This window comes from Triturus cristatus, chromosome 5_2 (genome assembly GCF_964204655.1).
Source record: "Triturus cristatus chromosome 5_2, aTriCri1.1, whole genome shotgun sequence".
Taxonomy (NCBI): domain Eukaryota; kingdom Metazoa; phylum Chordata; class Amphibia; order Caudata; family Salamandridae; genus Triturus; species Triturus cristatus.
Genome location: NC_140588.1, coordinates 185,398,916 through 185,418,932, shown reverse-complemented (window position 1 = coordinate 185,418,932; position 20,017 = coordinate 185,398,916).

The following is a 20,017-nucleotide window of genomic DNA, read 5'->3' as shown; positions in this document are numbered from 1 at the left end:
CGTTCCACGAGACGCACCAATACAATGGCAGGCCATACCAGACACATGCACAACCCCTGTCACGTGGAAAAGTACTGCTGCGGATCAGTTACTGGCTCAGCTTCCGCATTGCCTACGTCACATGCGTCCAGCCCTGGTTCCACTGCCGAACATGCACATTCGACTGTCCCATGGATGTCTGCCTATCCAACACAACTGTTGAGGAATTGGACTATGACTTGTGTCTGTGCCCCCTGTTGGATCATGAACAGGAGTGTAACCAAGACAGCCGTGCATGTGATGCCTTGACATAGTGCTTATATATTGCTAGCTGTGCATGGGAGATTATACAATTCCTCGTGTGCAGTGACCACATCGAGGCGCTCTCCTATTGGGCTTTGTTGCAGATTAGTGAAAAGGCATGAACTGAGCACACCTGCCCGGACCATTTAATGGATTGGCTCACCCTGGGGTTACTTGAACAGTACAACGATGTACTATTGGAAAACATTGCACATGAAGCTGCACGGGCATTCATGGACGAGCCACATCCAATTGGCACCCACAGCACATGTCCCAACAACTTGGTGCATCGTGGGGATAGCTCACACATCCTACCACAACAGAGGATACGTCTGCCTTCGTCCAGGCTCTGGATGCATGTGCGTGGAACAACGCATGTGTACACACACCTGTTCAAGGTGATGCAGGTCCATGCCCGGTGCAACACAGCGTCGTTTGGCAACTTTGCCAATTCGGACACACTGCTGGGGGAGAGCACACACATGGCAATTTAGCACGACATGTGAACCTGTCTGACCCTCACACCTGATCACTGTCACAAGAGCAGATGATCGGCGCACTCCGGAGGCAGAGCACTATGCAGATCCCATGGATAGTGAGTCGTACCCCCTCACACGGGAAAATGGGCAGACGCCAAACAACACATGACTCATCCAGCAAGGCAAGGTGAGCTGAGAGCGTTGCCATCCGTGATGAATGTTGCCCATTTTAGCCCCAACAATTTCTGAACTTTGACATGTACCCATGCTGCGTGTAAGTGTCTTCAACATGTCCCTGCCTATTGTGGCCCTTGCCTCGTCTGTACTGACACGCACATGCCAATAAAGTCTATGTAACTCCACTGGTGTCTAACTGTGAGGTGTGTTGTTTGGATTGTCCTCTCTTGTGCCACATTGAGCATCGTCCCTACACAGGCAGGAACTGACTGAAGCATGTGCAATGGGGGGGGGGGGGGGTGTCCCTTGTCAATCTCCACCTCTATGAGCCAGACATTGTTATTGGATAGGTGTTGGACGCCATGTGCACTTACGTGACATCAGCAATGTGAGTATGGTGTCCAACCCCTGAGCATGTGGAGCAATGTCATATATCACAACAGAATGTGTCCACACAGATGTGTGTGAGTAGGTATGCGACATGAACTTCTGGTGTCACATGTGCTGTAGGACACCACTCCTGGCCTGCTTTCGTTTGGGTCAGTCCTACACACAGCCCTATTTAATGTATGGACGTGTGCCTACGTTGGGGGTTGTGAGATTGTTGTTGATGTGCAATGGGGACACAGCTAGTACTCACCTTCACAGCCATCCAATTGGCCATGTGTCTCAGGGATACACATGCGCATAGAAGTCAGTTATCAGGGTGTACCTTCATGTGCAATCATTGTACCTACATCCAGCCATACCTCCATACGTGAGTGGACATAGTGATGACACGTCTGTGTGATTTAGAATGTTTTATTCACATTCAGGTGATTGCGGGAGCTGGGGCTGTACATGGCCATCCAAGCCCACATCACATGGAAGCCCAGTGGTGTGCCAACCAGAGTCCTTTGGGGATTGCACAGTGATCGGGAAGAGGGAGAGTGCAGTCTGCAGCAGGATAGCTGTGTAATTGGCCAGCGGTGAAGAAATGGCAATCCGTGTCGGGGTCCTGGTGAAAGTCGCAGAGTGTTCGGGGGGTCACTATGAGGTGTTTCCCAGGCCATGATGGATAGGTCATAACCAGGCAGGGACAGGCCATACGGCAGTGATGGCTGCTACTGCCTCCTTCCCCACACAGTAGTTCACATCTCCTTCTTACTTCCCTGATACGGGTTCTGTGTCCGGTGTGTGTGGCAGGGTGATGGCTGCATCACTGTGTGCCACTGACACATCAGACTGCGAAGGGTGATGGGGCAGCATCGCTGTGTGCCACGGACACATCAGGGGTCGGACCTGTGTGTGTCGATGTTCCCGCTGCAGTCATCTGGGAATGGCTCAGTGGCAGCAATGGCAAGATGAAGTACTGCAGGGCATTGAAGTCCCCAGCTACTACTCGCTGGTGTCCATCCGTGTCAGACATCCTTCCAGCCTGCATCTGCTCCATGGACTCCATTAACCTCCGCATCTGTCCCAACTCTGTGCTGTCACACAGTTCTTGTGTATGATTCATGGCACAAGCGAGGTCAGCCAAGGTCTGTGGCAGAGCATGGTGCGGACAGGGGGTGTCCGATAAGGACTGTACGTGGTCCGTGATGGGACTCAGACACCCATGTATCGCAGCTGTTTAGCCAACTCCACCTGGGAAGACCACACATTTCGTATGTGCTCCATGTATTGGTCGGGGGGTCCTGGGAGACAGCCGTGGTGGTGTATGATTCCTGCTGTGTGGTCTGGGCAGGTGGTGGGGTCACCTCGAGGCAGCTGGCCTGCCCTGCTCCTGAGGGTGGGGGGCAGAGGATGTCCAGTATCCGTTGGAGGGTATCTTGACATATGTGCAAGTTGTCCTCTACATCATCAATGATGGTGTTTGTGTTCTGCTCTGCAGTAAGTGTTGATTGTCCCTCTGCAATGTTAAGGGGAGAGGCAGGTTAACAGGGTTCCACATGTATGTTGTTGATTTGCATATGTTTACATTCAGACTGCATGCCAATGTACATTATGAATGTTTTGGGGGACCTGGCTATTCGATGGCAGTCAGTGTGTTTTCCGAATACATGACGGATGTGTGGTGGTACCCGTTCATTATCATCACAGTGTCAGGCAATGCCAGATGTGAGTGGACTGTTACTACGCACAAGCAGAACCTGTCGTGGGCTCTGTCCTGTGGTGCTGGTGTTGCACATTGTACCACATTGCCGTCGTTGCTGATGTCCTGTGATTGCTGTGTGTGTGTGCTGCATTGTGGGGTAGTTGCCCCTGCAGCTCTGATTTCGTGTGGCCTTCTCCCTTTGAGGCAGTGTGCCTTTGAATTGTGTGCTTTTCAGGGCCTGATTTGCTTTTGACTTGGGTCATATGTGCTCTCGGACAGATTTTGTGGCCTGGTGCATTGTTTGTCTGCTTCGGTATTGTAAGGCATGGGTTGTGGGTGCACGGAGACATGCCAGGGTGTGACCTGCTCCTTTACAGATGTGATTCGCACTGGGCTACCTCCATGTCGCTTCATGTGCCATGTCATTTCTTTTGGCTGCTGCCATGCTATTGGACATGCAGTGTTACTTGCATAGTCAGTGTGGAACACAGAGCAGCTGCTTTGCTGGATTCGGCCCATGTGCATGTGTCGGTGGTGATATTGGTGATAGGGGGGACCCCTCTGTGCACATTGTGGATGGGGGGCTACTTGGCGTTTCTATGTGTGCTGCAGTGTGCCAAGGCAGTCAAGGACATGTTCCACAGTCATTGTGGGTGTGCAGTGTGCTACGCATACTTGTGCATGTGTGCCATTGTGCGCATATCCCCCGTCCCCCCCATCCCTGGTCATTACTCACCCTGTTGCTGTTGGGCCAGGTCCTATTTTGCTGTGCTCAGGCCCCCCAATCCTGCCACCATCTCCTCACTGCTGACTGTTGCCACCATTTGCTCCAGCTCATCCAGCTCCTCCTGTGTCGCAGGAGGCCCACCTCCAGTCGCCGTTGCTGCCTCCCTGTTGTCAGCGAGCTTATGTTTGGTCTGCCTTTTCAGATCATACCAGGGCCTCTTGACCTCCTCCTGTGACCTCCTGGACACTCCCACTGCATTGATGTTGATTAGGATGGCCTGCCATATTTCGGTTTGGGTTGCCAGTGCCGCAGTGGCGGTGCCGAACAGTTGGTGAGGGTGTTCGTCACCTCCGTGACGAGGATCCGGTCTTCCTGCGGACTGAACCACGACTTCCTCTTCCTCTTGTCCTTGCCCTTCCACGAATGCAGGGTTTCTGGCTGGTCCTCCAAGGGGCTTGTGGTGTCCGACTTGTCCTCTCCACTCGGTCCGGGTGCATCCATGTTGCTACGCAGTTTGAAATGTTTTTGGGATTATTTTTTCTTGCTTTTATGTTGCCTTTTCCCGCCAGACGGGTGGGATTTACAGGCCTGTGGCAGGTCTTCGCTGATTTATGTACCGCGATTGTCCTCATTGCATGATTTTTCGCGTTCGCGTCTCGCATTTTTGCGGCGTGGCGTCGATTTTGACGCTGACATTTGACGCGTTATCTGGTGTCTATCTCATGCTACCGCCTTGTTGTGAATTCCACATTGACACGGGGTTATTTTCCCGCGATGGGCTGCGATATTGAAAGCTGCGTTTCGCTACTCTTGAGGTAGTTATCACACGTTCTTGTGAATATACCCCGTAGAGTCACACTTTTTGTACTGTGTCTTTTAATTCCTTGGAAAGGAAGTTGCACAAAGTGCATTGTAGAAATGCATACTGTATGAGAGAGAACTTGTAGGACAGGGCAAATATCAAGGGTGCAGTAATTGGACTGCATGCCTACACAGACTTTTCCTCCCGCTCATTTCAGCTCTAAAATATTGTTCTCATTAATTTATTTGCTACGGTTTTTATGATTTTGCAGGGAAATATGATGTTATAACAGACATTAAAATTACAAATTGGCTGATTTGGTTGGCTGGTATATTATAAATACGGCGCACTGTTTGCTTGTCAAGCAGTCTCATAATTAGCAGTGGCCCGCGTGCCACAAAGGCACAAGATCATCACGTCAAAGACCCGCGTTTATCCTCGAGACTGTTGCTTGAGAAAATTCTCAGGAGGGCCGCCATATTTGGGGTTGGCAGAAGCTGTGCAGTATATTGCCTGGAAATTGTGTTTATTTATTTATTTATTTATATACGTACCTGTATTCAGTATGCATTCGTTTAGCATGAACCCTTTACCAGAGTTATTGAAGCGAAATCCTTTGAGCTAAAAGCAGATAGCATTTGAATTGATCTATTGAAACACAAAGTCCCTGATTAAGGGTAGGGCGAACCAAAAGTATTGCATTTTTTGTGTTAATGACTCGGTGTAAGTTTTTCTGCATGCAATGTTTCCGCATACGATTTTTCTAATAGGTAAAAAAAAAACTACACGTGGCAAAACCGCAGGCGATTATAACGCATGATAACATTGCATGTGGAAAAGAAAACAGTTATTGTAATTTGTGAGGAAACCATTTTTACATAACGAATTGGCACCTTAACATAGCATCTGCCCAGAGCAGGTGATAATTTATTCGAAACTCTTCAAACACAAAATCAATTTACATGTGCATGCTAAATGCAACCAAATGATGATGACATGACTAGGTTACATTATTTCTTTGAATTTATTTAAATACATTTGTACAACTCTAGCGAACAACATTAAAGAAGTAGACACAGGTGACTCTGAGCCACAGCAGATGGCAGGCACAGGCAAACTTTCCACTTGGATCTTGATTATGGCGCAAGCACAGATAGCTCAATATGTTGCCAATCATGAGGTTCAACGCCTCACTCAGCAAGGCCTCAAGCAGGTGCAGGATGAGGAAGAGGTGCATCCTCAAAGGGCCAGAGTACATCAAAGGTGTAGGAGAAGGCCTAGAAATCAAAGATTTTGCTCGGACCATTTTATTATGATTGAGGCTTGTGTTTTTAAAAACATACCCACTTAATATTCTGACCTTTACCCACCTCCTCAGTAGTATTGGTGAGTCCCTGCAACTGAACTTGGCATTCCCTCCCCTCAAAAATCTTCGAGCTTTGATACATGTTTTGGCAACAGTGGGAATGAAAGCCCAGTAGTGCATCTAGCGGCGTCCGCCATAAGCAAAGGGTGGTGAGGTGGGTGGGGTCACGTGGTAAGTGTCGCGTGGGGGCTGACAATATAATATAAAACAGAAATAAAACTTACCTTACCTTCAGCCTATGGCTGCCTCTTCTTCTTCCTGGGTGAGGACCGAGCAGCCCCAGGGACGGACTCCAATCCAATCCCCATGCTGCAGAGCAGCGAGGGGATTGGGCTGAGTAGGCAGGAAAGACGCCCTGCTCAGACCTGGGAATCTGTGGGGTTTCTCCAGCCCGGCTGCTCAATGCAGCTGGGCTGGAAAAAACCTAAGTGCGCATGTGTGTTTTGGACTGCCTGAGACGGCCAGCCAAAACACATATGTGTACTTAGGGAGTGAGGTGCACGTAGCACTCCTCCTCCCCCTCCTTAGTCTCGGCCCGCACCTCCCAAAACTGCTGGCTAAGAGCAGGCAAATGTAAATTAAAACAATGTAAGAACGTTGTTTTAAATTACATTTTCTGGTTCTGAGACAGGCAGTGGGGCGGCGCTCCTCCGCCATTGCGGTGGAGCCGCCACTGAGTGCATATTCACGAGAGGAAGGATCTGTGGTAGTTGATAGGTGCTTTTCTAAGAATGGTGCCACATAATATCATGTTCTCAAATGACCCACAGAAAATAAATGTTACCAAGGATATGCTTTATGCCATTAGTGGCGTCCCTATTGTTTTAGGTTGAATTGATTGTACCCACATGAGCCTCATTCCCAGAAAGATAACTGTACAATTATACCAGAACCGTAAACAACAGCATGCCATTGATGTGCCAGTGGTCTCTGATGCAGGCAATACAATTACCAAGTGCTCTGGCAGATTTCCAGGATCCATGCACGACTCCATGATCCTTGGAAGCCGCACTCCAAATACTATGGAAACATACCACCCCCAAAGGACCTGACTAGTTGGGGCGCGTACATGGTCCTATTTGTAGTTTGTCCAGAGAACAACCATCTGAAACTTTTGTATACTGATACATATCCCTATTTGAATGCTATCTAACTCTAGAGATGCAATTCGTATTTTTAGTGGTAAGAAATGTTTTTAAAACACAATAGCAAAGCATCATGACATTTGTTTTAAAATATGTATATTGAGAGTAAATTTTTCATACAAATACAAAATATTTAAACATTTTTTGAAGGGTATTTACTACAGTGACTTTCAATGTAAACTAAAATATAAATTAACAGTTTTTTACGTGAATGATTCTGGATATCCACTCTGTCACAGGCTCAGGACTCCAATTCATGATTGACAAACAGCAGCAGAAAGGGCTTACAATAAGTCAGATACTCGCACATGCAGCTCAGTAGAACATACTTCAGACTACTAAAGGCTTGTTTTAGATGACTGCTTCATTCAGGAGGATGAATTGGACTCCACCCCAGAAAATATGTGCATCACTCTCCTTTGCGTATAATCCATAACATATTTTATAAGACAACATGGCTATGCCCCAGCAAGAAGATGGAAGTGATGAATATTGTGCTGATCCTCTCACACGTTGTTATATACACTTATAGAGCACAACTAATCACACCAGAAGGTCTACAGGCCTTCCACAGGATAATCCACCCAATTATCACTAAAATAGTTCTCAACACGTACCTGCTACAGCAGGCCCTGGCAGTTTTTCTCAATGGCAAAGGGCGTTGGGGAATGAGAGAGGAGGAGAGAAACAAATCTTCTTCAACCGACAGAGGGCCATATTATCAAGGACGGCGTTAAAATTATCGCCGCTTTAGTGGCAGGAAACTGCCGCTAAAGCAGCGATAATGGGCTTGATAATTTTCCCTTGAGGCTTCCAATAAAAGATCCATGTTCTGGTGTGAACCTGGGCTTCTATTGGAATTCTCTGCGGCATAGTATGAAGCGCATTATCGCTGCTTTAGCGGCAGTTTCCTGCCGCTAAAGCGGCAATAATTTTAGCGCCGTCCTTGATAATATGCCCTTTGATCCCCTGGATCGTTGGGCGGGTGTGGAATGGGTTCTGGTCCCTTGCTCTGGTTACAATCTCTTAACGGAGGTCCCTATATGTGGATGACAACAGCACAGTTAGTTACACAACCCTTGTTAACTCCCTACTACCATCTGTCAATCTGTTGTTACAGTGACACTGATCCCCAATTCTAAGTGATTTCCCACAAGCAGGAAGTGTTCATCCAATAGTTTGATTATACAATGAAGCGATCACTCTCACTCCTTAGGGTTCTTTACAGTTCGATAAGGGCTGTTGGAGTCACAACCTTAACCTTTGTATGAACAGTCTCTAGACAGTACTCTAATTAGGGATTTTCCTGTGGTCCAACTGCTAGGATAGTCCACCTCTGTCTAGTGACTCCTTTCAGGCTCTCAAGATTCTCTCATGCAAGCAAATGTAATCAAAATGCTGTCAGAATAGTCTTGGTCCTTGGAATAGACTCTTCCTTAGTGCACTGACCTGTTCATTCTGTTTGCTGGGTTCACCTTGTTTTCTCTTTCAGCAAGTGTGGTCGTGGGGGAACCACCCATGAAGTCCCGATGCAGCCATCATGCAGTGAGGGCCGCTCACCATGCCAGGGTTCAGGAGCACACGCAACACAATAGAACATCCTTTCGGCTACTAAAGGCGGGATGTATGATGGTACAACGCGTACCATCACAACGCGGTATGTTACATTGCGGTTTTGACAACGCAAGTCGTTACATCGACTTGCGTTGGAGGGCGCTGGATTTAGGAATAGTGTGAATTACTATTCCAACTCCAGTCTACGTACAGTAGGGAAGGTGTTGGAATAGTAATTCACACTATTCCTTAGTCTAGAGCGCCCTCCAGTGCAAGTCGGTGTAACGACTTTCGTTGTAAAAACCACGATGTAACCATACCGCGTTGTAATGGTTGCGTGGTAAAGGATGTTTCCCCTAAAGGCGTGTTCAAAATGACTGTCGGCTTCATTCAGGGGGATGCATTGGAGTTCGCCCCAGAAAAGATACACAACATCACTCAAACATATTTTATTAGACAGCTCGTGTCTATGACCCAGCAAGAAGATGATAGTGATGAATATTATGCTGATCCTTTCACCTGCAATCTACAGGCCTTCCACAAGATCTCCAGGTAAGTGTTCTGAGCAGCGGGATGAGCAGATCCTTCTCTCACTTTAGTATGAAGCAAAGCATTGGCCTTGTGGCTGGAGCATGATATTCATATCTGCTCAAGCCAAGATGGCTGCCAATCACATTACTGAAAATTTTGCAAGACTTTAGGCAAGAACATTTCATTGCCAAATACAAACATGCTGGAAGGGCTATCGGTTCCAAGGAGCACACATCTTAAGCAATGGCCTTCACTAGAAAGTGAACAAACGACAAACGGAGGCCTTTCACACGCCTACGAGGTATATGGGGGCAACATAAAGCTTCTCACAGGGTGTGCGGGGTCGAGGGAAGGGACTGGGGTGTGTGAATGTGGCCGACCAATGATAAGTGCCTAAGGAGAAAAACAGCACAAGAGGGAGGGGAAGGGGAGGGGTGGTAACAAGGATTTGCAATGCAATATGTCTCGCATTTACATGAGTTTAAGCTATTGCCATTGTAAATGGCAATGCTTTTTATTTATGTTTTAAAAACAAAAACATAAATAAAAGGCATTGTCATTTACAATGCCAATAGCTCAAACCAGTGTAAATGCGAGACCTATTGCATTGCAAAAGGTAGGCATCACGGACAACGGGAGGGAGGGAGGGCAGGCGCGTGGGAGCGGGAGACACAGACTACAGTAGGGAGAGCGGGGGGATAAAGAAGGCATAGACAACAGGCAGGAGGGGGGTAGAGAAGGCACGGACAACAGGGGTTAAAGAAGGCACGGACAATTTTAATCATTTTATTCGCGCTGTTTGCACATGCAATGTATGTATTTGAACTGGGGTCAGTTTAAGTAATCTCTCCACTTCACTCCACTGCCGGAGCTTTTTCTTCACTTCCGGTGGGCCAGAGTGCGGCGCCATTTTGTTTTGAGCGGCGCTCTAGTCTCCTGGCCACCGGCATTATTTAAATGCACGCTGCCCATACGCGCAGCGGACGCGCACAGCGGGCGCACCGCTGGCGTGCTGAAGGCGCGCCTAAGGCAAGCCCGTCTGCGCCCGTCCGCGTCCCGTCGGTGGCCGGGGCCAGTTATGCTGCTCCATTATTGGCCGGAGGATCAGGCCGCAGGTCTTTTTCGAGTGAGTCGCTCAAACAGTTAAGGGGAATCGGCTGTAACACTCTGACCTACCCCAACTTAAGGGGGAAGCAAGACTTTGTGTGTGGGGCTTGTGGGTTTCATCTTGGTCTGGGGTCTACTGCCTCGAACAAGCTCTCAAGTGCTCCTTCCATTGTAGCAGCGCTGCTTAACATGCGCTCCCTGAAGAAGCATTATCTGGAGGTGTTTGAGATACTGGATGATTACTCCCTGGACAGCTCCTCTGACCCGTTAGTGTCAATGGCCATCCCTGCGGGTTATAAAATCAGCAGGTTAGACCGGACCACGGGGAGAGGTGGGGGGGTGGCCGCTATTTTTAAAGATGAGTGGGAGCTTGTTAAGTGTGCTCTTAGCAACTGGGGTGGCTGCGAAGTCCTGGATTTCAGTATTCGCTTCTCAGCCCATTTCTCCCTTGGTGGGTCCTTGATCTATCGCCCGCCGGGTGTGGCTCTATCATTTCTTCAGGCCTGCGTGGAGGCGGTCTCTGTGAGGGCTCTGCGGTTTTCCCACTACCTGATGCTTGGTGACCTTAATATCCACTTAGATCAAAAGGACTCAAGGGATACGCTAGAGCTCCTTGATATCTGTCAATTAGCGCAGCTTTCCCAGTGGGTCTGCCAGGCGACCCATCAAGGGGGTCACATTCTTGATTCTATCTTTTCGAATTTTCCCATTAAGACTAAGACTCCACTTCCTGTTCTGTGGTCAGATCACTATCTAATCCACTTCTCATGGGAAGTGTCCTCTCCTATTGTTAGACCTACAGTCTGTCACAAACCTGCATTTAAGAAAATTTAGCCTATTGATTTTGCCAGGGCACTGGAGGTTAATAGGCCGTCCCTGTCGCAGGATTTGGATAACAGCCTTGCATCCTTCTCCAATTGGCTGCAGGGTACTATGGCTGCTATTGCTACGCCGACTTCCGTTAGGCGGACGAGGGACTCACCCTCTAAACCATGGTATACAGCGGAGCTGCTACATTTGAAGCAAGACTGCAAGAGATTGGAGCGTTCTTGGCGCCTTAGCAATTATTGTATTGCAGCTAAGGCTCGGCTCAGGCAGAGCCAGAAAATCTACTATAAGGCTATCTCCTTAGCAAAAAGGGTGTTCTTTGCCACTCGGATTGATCTGGCTCAGAATAACTCTAAGGAGATTTTCGCCATCGTACAGAGCTTTATGTCCCCCTCTGCTCAGAGCAGCATTATGCCGGCAACGGCAGATTGGTGTGAAACGCTATCCAATTTCTTTTTGGATAAAATTCGAAAGATACAAGGTAGCCTTTCTTGCAGCCTTCCATGCCCGGCCGATCTGGACGGCTCCCGTGCTCCCATCCTCGGGAGATTTTCTTCCAATAACTCCTTGGTCCATTTCTCTGCGGTTGTTTTGCCTTGCACCCTGAGAATTTTGAAGGGTTTGAAATCCGGCTCCCCGGCTGGCCCTTGCTCGGCAAGAATATTGGCCTTAGTGGCAGAAACGGTTAATGCTGAAGTCAATCACATTATTAATCTGTCTCTGCATGATGCTACGGTCCCTAGTGTTTGGAAGCAGGCAAAACTCCTACCTCTCTTGAAAAAACCTACTCTTGATCCCTCGTTTCCGGGGAATTACAGGCCCATCTCTCTCCTCCCCAGCCTCTCTAAAGTCTGTGAGAAGATAGTTAACAGACAGCTGTCGGAGTATGTCGAGAGTGCGGGGCTTTTACATCCAGCTCAGTCGGGCTTCCGCCCTTCCTTTAGCACGGAAGGTGCTCTGCTGGAAGTGTCGGAAGCAATTCGGGAGTGTCTTGACGCCGGCGGGAGAGCAGCCTTAGTGCTGCTCGACTTGTCGGCTGCTTTTGACACGGTCCCTCATCCATTATTGCTAGAGAGACTGGCGGAGATCGGGGTGGCTGGCTCTGCTTGGGACTGGATTAAGTCTTTTTTGGAAGGCCGGGTTCAGCAAGTTTGGCTACCCCCGTCGTCCTCTTCACCTCAACGGGTTGGCACAGGGGTCCCCCAGGGCTCATCCCTTAGCTCCCTTTTGTTTAATATTTATCTTACCCCTCTAGTTTATCTTGCGGAGAGTTTGGGGGCTAAGGTGATCGCCTATGCTGATGATACGCAGCTACTGTTTACCTGGGACAAGCAGGGGTCTACAGTGGCCCTCGTGCAAGGGTGTCTATCTTCGGTCTTTAAGTGGCTGGCAAAGGCACAATTAAAATACAATGAGGACAAATCCGAGGTCCTGCTGTTTGGTGACTTTCCAACTGGCTTCAGAGACATGATTTGGCCAGCGGAGTTTCCTCTGCCAGCATCCAATAGTCAGATCGTGAAGAATTTGGGAGTCTATTTTGACGCCAATCTTCCCTTTGCCAGTCAAATAAAGCGACTGACTGGCTGCTGCTTTGGTCTTCTCAGGGTCCTGAGAAGGTTCCTTCCGCTTCTCGTGCAGGCGGCTAGGGAAGCTGTGGTGCGGGCGCTTATCTTGTCCCGCTTGGACTACGCCAATGCGCTTTATGTAGGGATTCCAGCCTACTCCCTTAACAAACTGCAAGTTATCCAGTATGCGGCCGCCCGTCTCCTGGGTGGGATCACCCCGTGGGAGAGTGTGCGAGGCTACCTTCGTTCCTTGCACTGGCTTCCAGTCAAGGCACATGTGGTGTTTAAATCTCTCACCATCGCACATCAGGCTCTACAAGGACTTGGCCCTGGCTATCTGATGAAACGCTTCTCCTCTTATGTTCCTGGGAGATCTCTGCGCTCTTCATCTCTTAGGCTGATGAAGATCCCTGGTTTCCAGCGGCACCGCCTGGGGGGCGCCTCCCTGGCCGTCCTTGCGGCCTGTGCGTGGAATGCGATTCCCCTGGCACTGCTCTGTGTGGAAGATATCGCGGTTTTTAAAAAACTGTTAAAAACTCACCTTTTTACCTAAAGTCTGGTTATGATCTGCTTTTCCTTGAGTCACGCCAGGGCACTCCTCGGAGTAGCTGCGCGCGTTATAAGTTGAAATAACATAACATAACATAACATAGCATAACAATGGGAGGGAGGGCAGGGTTATAAAGAAGACACCAAAGCATGTCATGCCTGCAATCAGCGAAACTGGATAAAGAAAATAGTGCTTAAAGACTAAATAAGAGGTACTGTGTAACAACCGAAGCAAAATGTTGTCGCCATGGGAGGTGACATACAAAGAGGAGGTGGTACTAAGGAGGGACTAACAAACCGATTTGCGAATCAGAAGCCAGCATTTAGGACGGACAATGACACAAACCAATGGCAAATATGGGCGACTTGTCACATATGATGTATATTCCATTGCCCCCCTCCCCCGCAAAAAAAAACACACACACTCGTTTTGGACACTCATAAATGTTTGGCCCGATATGTGCAGTTCATTTCATACACAAATTTGCCATGCATACCTGTCATTATTTGACACATGGATCGCTATAATGATCTCTGACAGACAGCAACATCATGTAGAACTAGCCCTCACTTCATGCACCAAGTTAGCATGCGTGTCACTGTCTTTTGGGGAGGCCCCCACAGTGGCAGAGCTACAGTGAGTTGAGAATCCATTAGCAATTCGTGGAGCACTCTCATGCAGTCCAGATCTGCTAGTTGGAGCATGCAATTTGCGGGCGACTTCAGACTTCCCCATAAAAGTCTAACTTATTATGAATGCAGGAATGTATAAACCATTGACCACTCACTGCCAGTCATGCTCCATGGAGTTTATCAAGCAAACTTGACCTGTCTTTGTGTGGCACAGCTGTGGCAGCGTGGCTGTCCATCTACCTGTAATGGAGTCCTGATAGATTAACTCGAGTGCTGTTCCTCCCGGTAGTCGGTCATGGTCTGTAGACTTTGTCCATGGGGCACGAGGCAGGCGGTGGGGTGCCTGGCAGCTATGCACAGAGGAGAGCGTGACTGGAAGGCAAGCAGGCAGCATAGGAGAAGCGGATCGTCCACCACTCAGTCATTGATTGCACTAGCCTGGTTCGGTTTGTATGTCACATTCCATACAAACTGTTTGGTAACCGTTGATGCCTTTTTCCTGCTACTGGCATGTCACAATGCTGTTGTACAAATAACACAACAATTCGAAGCCCTCACAGGTGGTCCAGGGACTTAAAAGGACAATTAATATTTCTGGGGTGAACTTATCGGGTCTCGAATAGGGAGTCAGGTCCCACCTTGAGGCACGCTTCCCTCAAGCACACTAGGCACAGTAAGGTTCACCACGTGAATGCGCCGGCCATTTTGGCATGGAGAGATTTTGTCATGGAAGTTTAAGACTGTGGGCCAAACTGCACACTTTTATGCAGATTTACCAATTCTTACTCAGGTTGACAGTCCAACAGAAACACATTGTATATAAAAAAATGAGTGTATAGGGAGGAGAAGGCACGGACAACGGGAGGGAGGGCGAGGGTAGAGAAGGCATGGACAACGTGAGGGGGTTTTAAAGAAGGCACGACAACCCAAGAGAGGGTGTGAGGATAAAGAAAGCTCGGACAATGGCGGGGGGTAAAGAAGGCACCAAAGCATGTCGCGCCTGCAGTAGGAGAAACGGGATAAAGAAAATAGTGCTTAAAGACTAAATACTAGGTACCTTGTAACAACTGAAGTAAAAGGGCCAGTCACTCTGGGAGGTGACAAATGAAGAGGAGGAGGTACTAAGGAGGGACTAACAAGCCTATTTACGAATCAGAAGCCAGCATTTAGGATGGACTATGACACAAGTCAATGGAAAATATGGGCGGAGAGTGGGCAGGGCTTCTATTCCCTACTCCACTACAACAAGTCTTACAGAGCAGCGCATGCACGCTGGCTCTAGGCTCGATCTAAAAATGAACAACCAGAAGAATGTGATGATGAATTTTAGGCACGGGTTGCAGCACAGAACCAACAGCAAGAAATCAAAACTCTTGGAATACGAGACACATGAATTACCAATTATGGCTGAAGCAATATTATTAATACTTTAAATTAAAATGAAAAGGAGTGAATTTCGGACATACTTTTCTTTGCTTATTTTGTTACAACCAAAAGAGGTACCTGCAATTGGAAAAATATCAAATTGCTTTGAGAAGGCACTTTTAAACAAAAATGAAGCAAATTACTAAAAACTGTTTATCTCTCTTTATTTATTCACATGTATATATGTATCTATCTATCTATCTATCTATCTATCTATCTATCTATCTATCTATCTATCTATCTATCTATCTATCTATCTATCTATCTATCTATCTATCTAGCCATACATATATTTATATATAAATGTCTGTATATGCCTTACTAGTGTGATGTTTAATTTAGCTGTATTATGATTTTGCACTATCTGGAAGGTCCTCACGGTTATTTGAAACAAACAATTTGTAATGAAAGAACAAAAGGGTGCATCTGTCCTGGTCGATGGTACACATGCTGCATTAGGTTCAGCCCCTCAGTCCTTCAACACTACAGGAGTAAGACAATACTGCAGGGCCTCTTTGAAGACTAGGGCTTGTACCCAAGCAGTATGTGTATGGTAGAGCATGGGCCTCTCTGAAAAAAATCAGGAGAGATGCATTTTTTCTCTGGTTGTGGAAAACAAGCAAGTACGCATGTGCACAATTCACCTTTACATACTCTTCATTTTTATCTCTGAAAAGCAATACCAAAAAACTCAAAACAACTATTAACAAAAACTGCAAAATCAGGCAACCCAAACTGGAACACCATATTAGCTTACTACCTGCTATAGCCTTAGAGCCCCCCGTAGCGGGCTGTACAGGCCATTTTAATGGCTATTAGAACATTGGTTGAAATCCCCTCCGGCTCCTTGAGGCCTTTGTAAAACCTTGGACTATTGATGCTCCAGGCTTCTACCGGCCATAAGAAGTCCAGAGCACTTCACTGTTTTCAATGGATCGCTCAACATTCCAATGTTCGAATAATATTTAACTACTCCTTCTACAGTGGAGCACTATACGGGGTGAACCTTATTACATTTATAAATGCTTTCGTTGATGGCTTAAAGCTTGTTTGTGCTGCCTTCGGGTGAACTGTTGCTGATGCTAAGGACCTGGAAGGCAGTCTGGTTCCTGTGTTACTTCATTGTTGGCTTACCAGCCCCGCTCAATAATTTTCCTGCAAGCCTGCTCTTGCAAAGTGCTGACTGCAGCTTCCTGCCAGAAGCTCCTCTTGGTGCTGCATGCAGAAATGAGGGATGTGTCTGCTCCTCAGGAGCAGAAGTGAACTCCACTGCATAAACTGACTGTGGTGAAATCGCCATCTACCTCATACCATCATTGCATAGGTTTCTGTACTTTATGCAGTGGTTAATTTATAGAATAAAAAGTGCCGGGCTCTTATCAGGAGGCAGGCTAACAGGAGAAATGTGCTGGTACAATCTGCCTCCTGGCTAGAGCCTCGGTACTTATCATAGTGGAGAGGACTTGGCCTAATGGCTACAGCTGCTGATTTCGGAACTGGGGAACCAGGTTCAAGTCTTGGCATGTCTCAACATCCTGGGAATACGGGAAAAATCTCAGGCCTTCTAAATAAGTGTGTCCTTAATTGGAGCTGTAAGCACCAGTGCTGAGGATTAGGTGCCGGTGCTGAGCACCGGCTCAAATTAAGCTGTGCCGTTTTGTGAACTCTATTATCTAAATGCCACATCCTACTTCCTACAAGCCCCGGTGCGTCACTTTTAACATGGGAAAAAGTGACGTACCAGCGGCACAAGGGGCTTGTAAATAAGCCCCTTGACTGCTAGGGAAACAAGGGCTTGTAAATAAGCCCCTTGACTGCTAGGGAAACAAGTTACGAGACGTATAGAATGTGTCTTCCAAAAGGTAGGGAGCACTGTAAAACATGTTAGCACCTGCAAGAAGAGGCGATTAGGTGTGGTCTGGTCTGAGTGCCGTCCTTACAGAAATGTTACATATTTTACATGATTCCATCAGATGTTTTATTAACAGCAGATGCTAGTGTTATATCTATCTTCTAGTAATGGGAGCTATTGGGTGGCACTTGTAACCTGAGCAGCGAACCTGTGGTTTAAGGAGATTGGATCCTTCCTGGTGTCGCAGAATCCATATTCATGGGCCAATCGGTCTTGCAGCTCACATGAGCTCACCTGACTGCTAAGAAAAAAGATGATTTATGCTGATCTCAAAAACATGGTCTCTGCAGACAGGTTCTGCAGCTCTGAGACCTGCAGTTTAGGCTCTATTAATTTTACAGTGCTGTCTGGAATTATCCATCTGTTTAAAGGTTAACTGTCTTCACTCTCTTGAAATGGGTACTTCTGATGTGGTTCTTGAATTGCGCATTCCATTGGCTTCTTACGATTTTCTAAGTGCATAATCACGCGAAAATTCTGAAAACTCAGGGAAAATAGCATGTTAGATTGACCTTTTGCCAAATGTCTTACTGCAACATTTGTTTGGTTATCTTTGGTTTTGTGAGGGGGGGGGGGGGGGAGCGAACAACTTCAAGCCTGCTTTACAGCTCAGAGCCGCACTGGAGACGTGCTCAGTCTCAGAGAGCAGAGCAAGATTTAGTAGTCAGTCATGGGCAATTTAGTCTAAATTGCACATGCAGGAAAAAGGAAGATTATTTTCATAGTGGTTTGTGACGCCATCGTAGACTGAGCCACCAAGAGGCAGACGCGACAACTCAAAATCTGCGCAGTAAAAGCTGGCAGGGAGAACTGGCATAGGTGCTGGTTGCACTATACCAGAGGACATGCAACTGAATAGCCTGGAAGCCACAGGAGTACTTAAAAAATAGGTAATTGATCCCAAAGCAGAATGCTGAAAATTAGAAGCATCTTAGTTATTATATTTATTTCGACATTCTTTAAGCTCATCTTAGAATGAGAGCCCAATGTACAAAATATAAAGGGGCAGATTTATGACGACTGGCGCATCCCTGCATATCAGCGGGGATGCGCCAGTTATTTAGCGCCATAGCTCCGCCACCATGGATGCGCCGCATTTACAATGCGGCGCACCATGGGGCAAAAACGGCACAGATGCGTGACGCATCTGTGCCGTAAAAGTGGCGCATTGCTGGAGTTGCGTCGCAAGCGCGACGCAGCTCCAGCAATGCTCTGGGGGGCCCTATGGTTACAATACTGCGTCAATCCTTACGCCTGCTTCAAGCAGGCGCAGGGTTTTGACGCAGCATGGGCTCAAAAGTGACTGAGTGAAATCTTGTAGATTTCACTCAGCCACTTTTAGGAGGCGTTCCTGCGCCGGAACGCCCCCCCCTGTGCAGGTACGCCCACATGTGGCGCAAGCTTTACAACGTGACGCATCTCCCTAGATGCGTCACGTTGTAAATGGGGCGCAACATGGCGCAGGGTTTACGCCGCCGCTGCGTCACAAAAGTGACGCAACGGCGGCGTAAAGTGGCGCAAGTCCGATATAAATCTGCCCCTACGGATCTGATTTAGAGCCGGGCAGAAATGTTACTACCCCATGTTAGAAAGTAGTAACCCACTCACTAAACTGCAAACCAGGCTGTAAGTAACCAAGTTGACTGCATCAATAAGTATAAATAAATAAGGGAAAAAAAAATCTGGAATAAAAAAATATAAAATGAGTGCAGTTGAATTTTCATTGATAGATACTTCTGTGTGAGAACCTAGATTTAAAATATTCAGCGCCTGGGTTAGAGTTTAGCGTATTGTTAACTTCGTCACAAATGTATCCTATCCTCCTTATTACAAAGTGTCATACAACATAGAATATAATGCACTTGTAATTAAGCAGACAGGATATTGGTCATGCTTGTGATGGAGTAACACATCTGCCATACTCGGAATCATTCCCTATGGGGCCATATAGAGTGTGGAGGATGCAGGCTATGCAACATTCTTCAAATTCTAAGAGCCTGATGTAGACTTAGGCCGACAGAGGTAAATCCATTGGTATGGTGGAGTACTTTACTCCCACCATACCGGGGGTCCTCCGCTGCCAAATTTAGAGATGTCCGCCAGCCTAGCAGACATCTCATACCATTGGCAGGACCCACTGTGACAGTGGTTCCTGTCAATGTATGAAAAGTCTGACGACTGTAGCGTTAAAATGTTTCTGTACTTTCAAACACAAAATCCCAAAGTGGGATTTTGTGTTTGGGAATACAAAAGGTAATGACTCCTACACCATGGGAGTTGTCTCACATGGTGTGGGGGCAATTTTGCAGTTTTCACTGCCCTAAGGGCCAATTAACACTGTCCATTCAACATTCCACTCGAAATCTTGCAGGTAATTGAAACACCACACCTCCGACAGCCCTTACTCGCCAGTCTGTCGAAGAAGTATGCCAAAGACAGAGACAGAGTAGTCTCTGTCATAAACATATCTAAGGTCTCCCTGGCCATAAATTAGGCCAGAGGACCTTCAGTTTAATGGCTAAGGTACACTCTTGCGATTGCAACCGAGTACCTTCTCCATCAAACTCTAAAAAAGCGTTTCGCCATGTTTAGACCAGGGTTTTTTGGTCTTAATACCGGCGCTGCCCCATATTTATGCCACCTTTGTAAATATGGGGCAGTGTCAAAATCAATGGGTGCTGCAGCGAAAGGCCAACTGCAATACCCATTGCCCTCCCAGTTCACTCTAAGGGGCAGATTCTGATGTCGGTCGGAAGGGCTCCAAATCGGATTCAGGTTTGCCGTATCTGATCCGGAGCCCTTGTTTGCGACCAACTCGTTCCCAGTTCAGAACGACCAAGTATGATGCCTGGAAACCA